Here is a 9,804-nt window from a genome sequence, read left to right as displayed (position 1 = left end):
TCCTTTTGTTAAGGTAGAATGAAGAGCCTGGGGGCAATGAGGTGAGGAAAGAAAGAGAGGTAAGTACAAAAGGATTCCCCAGAGAATTTGTACCCCAAAGATGACATGGATTCAAGTTTCTGGATTAAAAAGAATCCTTTTCTGCATTGCTCTCCCTTCAGAAGCACAACACATAATGAATCCATACCCACATCCGTACACATCTTTATACACATGTGCACATACTCACATTTTGCTATATACATATTTACATGCAAAGCCATGTGTTCATGGCCTTGAACCCTCCCAGACTTTAGCACAGGGCCTGCTAAAGTCACAGGTTAAAAGGGAAGAAAGACGTTGAAACCTTTGCAGCTCTGGGTCCCCAGCACGCAGTCCCAACTCCCTCTAAAACCCTGGTGGGCTAGAATGGCTCCCCCCTTTCCTCCTTTTCTAATTATGACAGGCCCCAGGGGGCCAGAGCAAAGAGAGGGGAAGGCTGAGTGAGGACTGCAAGTGGGAAAGGAGGGCAGAGAAGGGAGGGAGGGAACCAAGGAGCTGAAACAGACATTTAGTTCTGGGGAAAAACAAGTGCATGGCCAGGCATGTGGCCAGACCACATGAAGAGTGGTCACCCCTCACTTTCCCCGCTTCCTCAGGGAGATGAACCCATGAGAGGTCCAGGACCAGTGCAATGGAAAAGGGAAAGAACCTTCAGGCCTGAGTTTTAATAGCAGGCTGATTTGTCTCCATGCTACAGTCAGGTTTAATGTCAGGTATTCTGCTGGTCCCTCTGTGAAGCTAGGAGATACTAAGAGTTTTTATTATTACTTTACATGAAGAGGACCCTGAGTTGTTAGAACCACTTGACTAAAGTCATGGCATGCAGGTCTCTTTGCCCCTAGTCCAATGCACATTTCACTGTTCTGATGGAGAAGGACTGGCTTCCCCTTCTATTCTTGGGGTTAGGCTACCTCTTGCAAGTGAACAGAGACGTACAAAATAGTCCCTCATCATTTACAAAACTAAATTCATGGGCATTTTATCTAAATTCATATATATGTATACAATCTAAGTCTAGATCTATATAGTGTTTTAATTGAGATGGGGGTCTCACTGTGTTGTCAGGCTGGTCTTGAACTTCTGGGCTCAAGCAGTCCTCCTGCCATGACCTCCCAAAGTAATTCAACACATTTTTATTGAGCATCGCAATACGCGTCAGGCACTATGATGAGTGCTGGGGAGGAAGGAATGGATAAATCCAATCCTGGCCTCCCTGAGCTCATGGCCAAGTAGAGAAAGTTAAACAGAAGATGATAAAGCCTTGTTATTTCATGCATGATCCTAGGAACCTGTTAGGGAAAAAAACCACGGGAAGAAGAAAACCTTCTGCTCACTTGTCAGCCAAAAAGAAGAGGATAATCCCAGAGCCAAGGAATTCTCCATGACATCTACTTCCGTCTTTGTCAGCAGCTCTTGGTTAATCCAGTTCCCCAGGCTTCTTCTCCTCCCCAAGACTTAGAATTAAGTTAAAATGTCAGGTCCTCTCCAGATGATAGAATTTCTTCTCTTCCCAGATCTGTTTTGTTGTGGTCATGAAGACTGCCCAGCCAAAGATTTGGAAACAGCAACTATTCCAATTATGTAAAATGTGATTAAAGGAAGTGTCATGGCCCTTCACATGAGCCTTTCACTTAATTCTTGCCTTGCAACCCTGGCTTGGGCTGACAAGCATAATAGATCTACTTGATACATCTTGTGCTAAAATAAAATGTCTACTCAAAAGTGCTTAGAATCCCTTTAGGCTGGAGTTGCCTAATGATGTCATTACTCCACAGGGCCCGGCGTTATTTTTAGGATGGCCATTTCCTCCCATATTAAGGCTTATTAGGATTTTTTTTTTTTTTTTTCTGTAGTACTCTACCCAAACAATAGAGGTCACACACAGAGAGATGAGGCCTGGTCTGAGCCTGGGCAGTTCACTTACCCTTTCTGTACAGCTGAGCTCCAAGTAAGGCCATTTGAAGCTGAAGGAAGCTTTTCTTGAGTGGTGGGAGATCAAACCAAGGTCAAAGTCTGTCTGGGTCAGGCTTGCATCAATATAGCCAGCATGCCCATAGTGCAATGACCAGGTTTATGCCATCCATCATCCACTCCCACTGACCTCTTATCCCTTTATACGGCACAACTACCCATCAGTTTAGGACACCTCCAGCCCAGCTCAAATCATGGGGCAAAAATAGCCTAGCAAATGTTCTATCATCCACAAGACAAAAGTCTCTGATTCCAAGGTAAGGCAACCTCTACTATGCGGGGAAAAACAGTGATTGATTTTTACCAGCATAGGCTTTGCAATCAGATGGATATAGGTTCAAATCCTAGGTTTGCCATTTAATGGCTGTGTCCTCTGAGGAAAGTTTCTTAATATCTCTGAGCTTCATTTTCTTCATCACTAAAAGGAAAACAATACTACCAACCTCACAAGACTGTTACAGAACAAGTAAGAAAATAGATGCCAAGCACTTAGAGACCCCAACACAATGAAAACATTTATTAAATGCAACTGCTGTTATTATTTATCATCATCTCTATTATTACCCTAAATCAACAAAACACAATTTTGGAATCCAAAAACCTCTGAATACTAAAAGATTTTTCGTAACTCATTTCGCAGCAAAACCTGACCTGACCTGAATTTCTTTGTAGGCTTCATTTATCCCACTTAAGATAAATATTTGTTACAGAAATCTGAATAGTTTTTGCTCAGAAGTTATTGCCCCAAACTCTGCTGTAGTTGTTACATAATATACACTAACTGCACCATATTACCTTTTTTTATTTTTTATTTTTTGAGAGTCTCACTCTGTCACCCAGGCTGGAGCGCAGTGGTGTGATCTCGGCTCACTGCAACCTCCGCCTCCCGGGTTCAAGCGATTCTCCTGCCTCAGCCTCTCAAGTAGCTGGGATTACAGGTGTTTGCCACTACCTTCGGCTAATTTTCCTATTTTTAGTAGAGACGGGATTTCGTTGTATTGTCCAGGCTGTTCTCAAACTCCTGCCCTCAAGTGTTACTCACACCTCAGCCTTCCAAAGTACTGGGATTACAGGCATGAGCCACCATGCCCAGCCCATATTACTTTTTTAAAATCTGAAAAATTCTGAATTCTTAAACATATCGGGTCCTAAGAGAGTTTGTTAAAGGTTGGTCAGCATTCCTCTTTAAGCCAGATGCAGGGCCCAAACCACTGCTGTTCCTTCCTACCTAGGAATATACATAAAGACTCCCAACCCCCAGGTAGCAAAATTAGCCCCTTTTGCCATTCAGAGACTCAATTTCTTACTACACCTAGGTAGTTGATTCTTGGCAAATCTGGACAGAAAGTTAGGCAACAAAAGCAATTCAAGGCCAGGCGCGGTGGCTCATGCCTGTAATCCCAGCACTTTCGGAGGCCGAGGCGGGGGGCTCACTTGAGGTCAAGAGTTCGAGACCAACCTAGCCAACATGGTGAAACTCTGTCTCTATCAAAAATACAAAAATTAGCTGGGCTTGGGGGCGGGTGCCTGTAATCCCAAGTACTCGAGAGGCTGAGGCAGGAGAATTCCTTGAACCCGGCAGGCAGAGGTTGCGGTGAGCTAAGACCGTACCACTGCACTCCAGCCTGGGTGACAGAGTAAGACTCCATCTTAAATATATATATACACACAGCTCCTGAATAAGTAACACTTCTATTTGCTGAGCACCTATTATGTGCCATGCCCTTTACATACACCCTGAACCTCACAACAATAATGAAGAAAGTACTGTTATTCCCCACTTTATAATTTTTTTTTTTTTCCAGAGGTGGAGGTGGTTGGGAAGAAAAGGTTTCACTATATTGCTAAGGCTGGACTCAAACTCTTGGACTCAAGTGATCCTCCCACCTCAGCTTCCCAAGTAACTGAGACTACAGGCACGAGCCACCTGACTCAGCCCCACTCCAGAGATTTGTAAACAGGAACATAGAAATGATGGGAACTAAAATTCCAGTCTGATTTCAAAACTACTGCTTTTTCCTCTGTAGCATTGCTTGCTGACTCTCATAAAACCATAGAAAAAATACAAAAAGGGAAAGCTTATTTACATTTATTTTAGTCCCATTGTCTATTATATTTGAAGCATGTGGTATTATCTCTTTTAAGACTCAGGCCCTACATAGGGATCAATTTGCAAGTCTGGGAAATGGTCACTTTGTCAGGTGCCAAATATTCTCTAAGTGCTAGTGTTCTCAGAAGATGACATTGACCTTTATTACTCAGTCACCTCTCCCCTTAATCCTTCCTCAATCTCTTGCAACTTGATTTGTGGGAGGAGTTTTAGAACCGCAGTGGTGGTGGAGGTGGTTGTGTTTGGGGGCGTATTTTGTAGCTGTGTGCCTAGTTCGGTCCGATGAGATCATTTGAGTATAAAGGTCAGGAAAGGAGATCTGTTAACCTTGGCCCCGGACCCACTGGTGAATGTTCAGTGTTATGCTACTCCAGCACACGACATGCTAAGCCAGGCACAAGGCTCTATCCAGGACAACCCACCTTCCCTCGACCCAAAAGGAAAAATCAAAGGCAGCAAAAAGATCAAAAAGCAAGTGTCCAAAACCAGAAAGAGCAACTCTCCCTCCCTTGTGACACCCGATGAGACAAAGACCGTGAAGTAAAGGTGTCATGCAGCCCTCAGATTAATCTACACTATGCAGAAATGGTCAGAGTCCTCCTTTCCCCTATGATAGGATGCCCAGGAAGCCTCACAATGAATGCTTTTCGTCAACAAGATAGCAAGAACTCAGCCTGGCTGGCGGTGCATTTTTTATCGGCTACCTAGGGCTTTGGATTATGAAAAGATGTCTGAAAGAGACTTTGTTATCTCATTGTACTTCTGCAAGTCACCACTCAGTTCCGTGAGCAGCATTGCTCCTCTTAGAATTCCTGACTTTTGATTTGAGGATGTGATTGTTCGTTAGACTGATAATAGTAGGCTTGAAACCCAAGGGTAGAAAGCCAGGCCTGTGGTTGCCTGCAAAATGGAGGTGCAGCTGGGGCTTCTGACAGGCCCCGGTGAATTCCAGGCAGCCTGCCAGGTGGCATGGCTGTCAGTGATCCATGAGGTCGCCAAGGTATGAATCAACGTTGGCGGCATCCATGGTTGCATCCATAATATAGATGGTTCATGTAGCATGTCACAGGCCAATGAGAAAGTGACTTGTCTTGGAGGTTTTTTTCTTTTTTTTTTTTAATCCCAGTAGCAAAGAAAGCAATCATCCAAGAAATGGAGAGTATGAAACAGAGCCCTATCCAGGTGGGATCCTCCTGCGGCTCTGAAGTGTGGCCACGGAGCAACTTATATGCTGGCCACTGTGTCCCATATTATCCAGGAACTGTGATCTCCTTCTTGGCCATAGATATCTAAGCCCATTTGCCTGCTCTACTTTCTCAGTAACAACTCACAGACCAAGTAAAGATTAGAAGAGACCTTAGAGATTGTCTCATCTAATACCCACATTTTACAGATGGAGAAACTGACCAGAGAGGATGTGAATTTCCCAAGGTCACAGAGTACGCCATGAGAAGACAAGACGGGAGTCATCTCTCCTGATTCCCAGTGCTTTCCCTACTACTCCTCACTCAGAAACAAAGGCCCCCAAATTTTCTAATCCTGCAAAAGAAACATGTATATAAGAAAATGTAACTTAAAATGAAAAGATGTTCTAGAATGCTGATGACAATAGCTGAGGACTACTGACTTGAATATAGAGCTAGCTTGACACTAACAAAATCAAGTGCTGTGGGCGAATGAATATGATGATAATAGACAAGTCTACATAATATATTTTTCATGAGCAAATGAGAGGATATGAAATATATATTATGGATGATGGTGTTAACATCACGTTTATTTACTCTGCAGCAATCTGATTCTCTGAGCATTACAGTTTCTCTACAACCAAAATGGCTATGATTCTCTGAATCTTGAAGTTGGCCCCAAACTTCCACAAATGCACCTGAGGGTCTGTCCTCACCCTCACTGCCACACACCCCACACCCACACCCATTGAAAGATGACTTCAAAAGAGAGGTCTGGGCCAGGCGTGGTGGCTCACGCCTGTAACCTCAGCACTTTGGGAGGCCAAGGCGTGCAGATCGCTTGAGTCTAGGAGTTTGATAACAGCCCAGGGAACATGGGAAAACCTCGTCTCTACAAAAAATACAAGAATTAGCCAGGAGCTAAGGTAGCCTCCTTACCTGGAGGATCACTTGAGCCCAGGAGGCAAAGGTTGCCATGAGCTAAAATTGTGCCACTGTACCCCAGCGTTGGCAACAAAGCAAGACCTGTCAAAAAATAAAATGAAATAAATAAAACAGGTCTGTATTTTTAACAAACTGGTGAACCAGTAAAGAATCCTCTCCCTGCTGCCCCTCATCGTGTGCTGTCACTGATTCTTAGCTGGTTGCCACTTTGCTGTGGTATCCTTCCCAAAGCACCTCCCCTCCCTCCCTGCCATAACTGTATTCACACAGTCAAGTCAGCCAGCGTTTTTAGAGCCCTGCATATAGCACAGCCCAGGGCTGAACACCAGAGAGTTCCTCGGGGATTCCACACACCCTTCAACTCAGGGAGAAGCAGAGGCCACCCCTCATTCTTTCAGTGAAGCCCTGCCTGCATCCCTGAGGTCTCTGCCAGTGGTGGTGGCAGCTCCCTGTGAGGGCGTCCCTCTCTCCACGTCTGGTACTGAGGAAGGCAAAGTTAGACTGACAACAACACTAACAAAGATTAATTCCTGTGTCTGATGAGAGTTAATTTCTCTGATTAGAGGACTCTCAAAAATGTGCAGTGACTAAATCTTGACTGGAAATTTTCAAATGGCAGAACGGCTGGGCAAAGAGCCCCAGTCACACACCAGTGACTTAGAGGGTCTCCCTGAGACCAGGAAGAGTATCAGTAAGACAGGTAAGTGAGATAAACTCATGAGGGCAGGTCACTCTGGCCAGCTAGCTCTTTATGCATTTATCCATTTAATTCCACTTATTATTTGTTGTGTATTTTCCTTTACAGAGCTTCTCGCAAGATCTGGTCTGAAACCAGACCAAAAAGTATTCAGAAAGATAGGAGGAGAGGTGGGGAAGGCCCATCCACCTGGAGAAACATTATCTGTTCTGATGGAAATTGGCAACTAATACCCCTCCTCCAGAAACATGCTTTGTGTCGTGAAAGAGAAAGAAGATGATGGAAAGTGGAGATGAACCACTTCTAGACTGCTTTCTGACGAAGGGCATGTGCATGCCTGTAGAACAGGTGGAAAAGACTGTCTAGAGGCAGTGGATATTCAGAATGATACTCCTCTGTGGTCAGAGGGAAAACGGGAGGTGGCTGGGGAGAAAGACTGCGAGCCCGGAAGGCAGACAGACTTGGACTGGAACCCTGGCTCTATCACTCATATCTTTGTGGACCTGAAAAAGACACCTACTTACGAGAGGCACAATTACATCACCTAGAAAGTGAAAATCATTCCCATCTATGTTGATTTTCAGCATATAGAACTTGCAAAAGAGTCTGGCAATCGGGGTCCTCCTTCCTCCATGCCTTTCCTCACCTCTAGGGCCTAACAAGAAAAAGTTCTTCTGGCTTCTCTTTGGGGAGATATGGAAGGCTGTGAAGTCTCATACTTGTACAGGTGGGGGACCGAAGGAGGAGCTACTTTTCCTTTTCTCTCACATCATCCTTTCCCTTCACTTCCCAACTCACTTTTTGTCCTACCCGTCGGTCATCCATCTCATAAATGTGTATTAAGCACTCACCAAGGGCCTGGAGCTGTCCATAATGAGGTGCTCCAGGTCCTTTTAGTAGTTGACCCCCCTCCAAACTCATTTATCAATTCCATAAACGTTTATTGGGGGTCTATTTTGTGCCAGGCACCAAGCTATGTCCCAGCGATAGGGAGACAGGGTTTTTCTCCTATGGCATCCACAGTCTACTAATGAAAAAGAAGCTGGCTTTGGTCAGAGATAGTTTGTTCCTTGGGGTTCAGGATATGAGTGCCCAGCGCTCCCCTCCTAAACTGGGCTAGTCCAGATGTAAAGCTGCAGTCAGCACACTGCTAATGGGGCTTTGAAAGTCTCTGCTTTATTAGGGCAGTCAGGAAAGCCGATTTCAGCTGCAAATGCCTTCATTGCCTCCCCAGCAGAAATGGCTAATACCTGCTTTCTGGGACGTGCTCATCAAAAGGAGACTCTCAAAGCCCCATTAGCAGTGTGCTGACGCTGGCTGTACATCCTGAAAGGGCAAAGTCCAGCCGAGTGAAAGGAATCCAGCCTATTTGTCAACACTAGAATGAGTTAGAGCTCCCCACTGCCCACCCTCCACCCCCCCAACACCCCCCCCGCCCACCTCCACCCCCTCAACCCCCCCCCCCCCCGCCCCATCCACCTTCCCAGCCCACCACCCCCTCTTACTTCCTCCCTCTTACCTGGTCCACAGGGTCAGAATTACAATTTCTCAGCAGGGGGCCCTGCAGTCCTATAACCCACACACTCCCCCTCCTTCCTCTGGCTCACCATCTCCTCTTCCTGCCATTCTCAATTTATCCCACAAGCCTGTAGATGCCTAAACAAGCATAGAACTATGTGCCCAGGACTTTCCACTCTGCCCTCACCTGAACTCCACCACCAGAAGCTTGGGCTCTGCCGTCACCATTGCCTTAAGTGGTCACCCAGGCTCCTAGAATCTGGGGAAGGGTCTAGCCCAACTACTACCCAACAGAGGAATTTCTCCCACGGCACCAACAACATATGGGCATTTGGTCTCCTCAGAGTGAAGATGGTTATTACCATAGAGCCTTGGAAACAGACCCACCTGGGGGCCCAGCCCGGCGCACAAGCTGTGGGACCTCGCTAGTTCACATTAGGCTGAAAGAAAGTTGCTGGGAACCCCAAGAAGATGATCTCCCCTGAGATTTTTACCTGACAGCTGCCCCCAATCCCAGCCCTCATATAACCTAATCTCAACTTCTGCAATCATCCAGTCTCATGTTTAAAAGATGCCCAGTACCAAGAAATACTGGCCTCGTCTTCTACTTGGGGCCCCCCCCAAGAAAAAAGGACAGGACAGGAAATGAGATTCTCTCAATTTTGTTTACTGTCTCATTATTCAATAGACAAGCAGGGTGAAGTGGACCTCGAAGGAACAGGAGTCATTAGAGAGTCTCATAACAAAAATAATGTTTTGACCACACTGAGAACGTCCTGCTATGCTGTAGGCATGTGTTAGCCTCTGGATATACAAGGCTGAATAACAAACTTGACCCCTTACATTGAGGACTCATGGCTTAGGGGTGAAGACAGACATAAATAAAAATTATATGTGGTCTAACACTTGCCTTCTTAGCCATCTGAACAAACAGCTTTGTTTTATCCCTGATCTTACTTGTGCTGGCCATTGTTGACTGCTACCTCTTTCTTGAAATTCTCTAGTTACTGAGCTTCTGGTTTCACTTTCTCCTGAGTCATCTTTACTTCTGAGACCACTCCTGAGTCTCCTTCATTGCATCTTCTTCCTCTGCTTGCCCTTTAAATATTGGTATCCGCTAAAGAATCCATTTTTTCCTTCTTTGCTACTCAATTTGCAGCTTACATTCTCTCTGCAAAATATCTTTCGCTCCTAAATACAGACAGCTCCCAAACCCCTACCTCCTACCTAGACTTTTTCTAAATGGCATCTCCAGAACATATATTTGTTGGAAAAACACTTCTTTGGTATGCCATGTACCAATAATAATCTAGGTGCTTTACAAATATTAACCC

This window comes from Macaca nemestrina, chromosome 12, assembly GCF_043159975.1.
Source record: "Macaca nemestrina isolate mMacNem1 chromosome 12, mMacNem.hap1, whole genome shotgun sequence".
Taxonomy (NCBI): domain Eukaryota; kingdom Metazoa; phylum Chordata; class Mammalia; order Primates; family Cercopithecidae; genus Macaca; species Macaca nemestrina.
The sequence above is the reverse complement of the archived record's forward strand: the minus strand, read 5'-3'. Positions refer to the sequence as shown.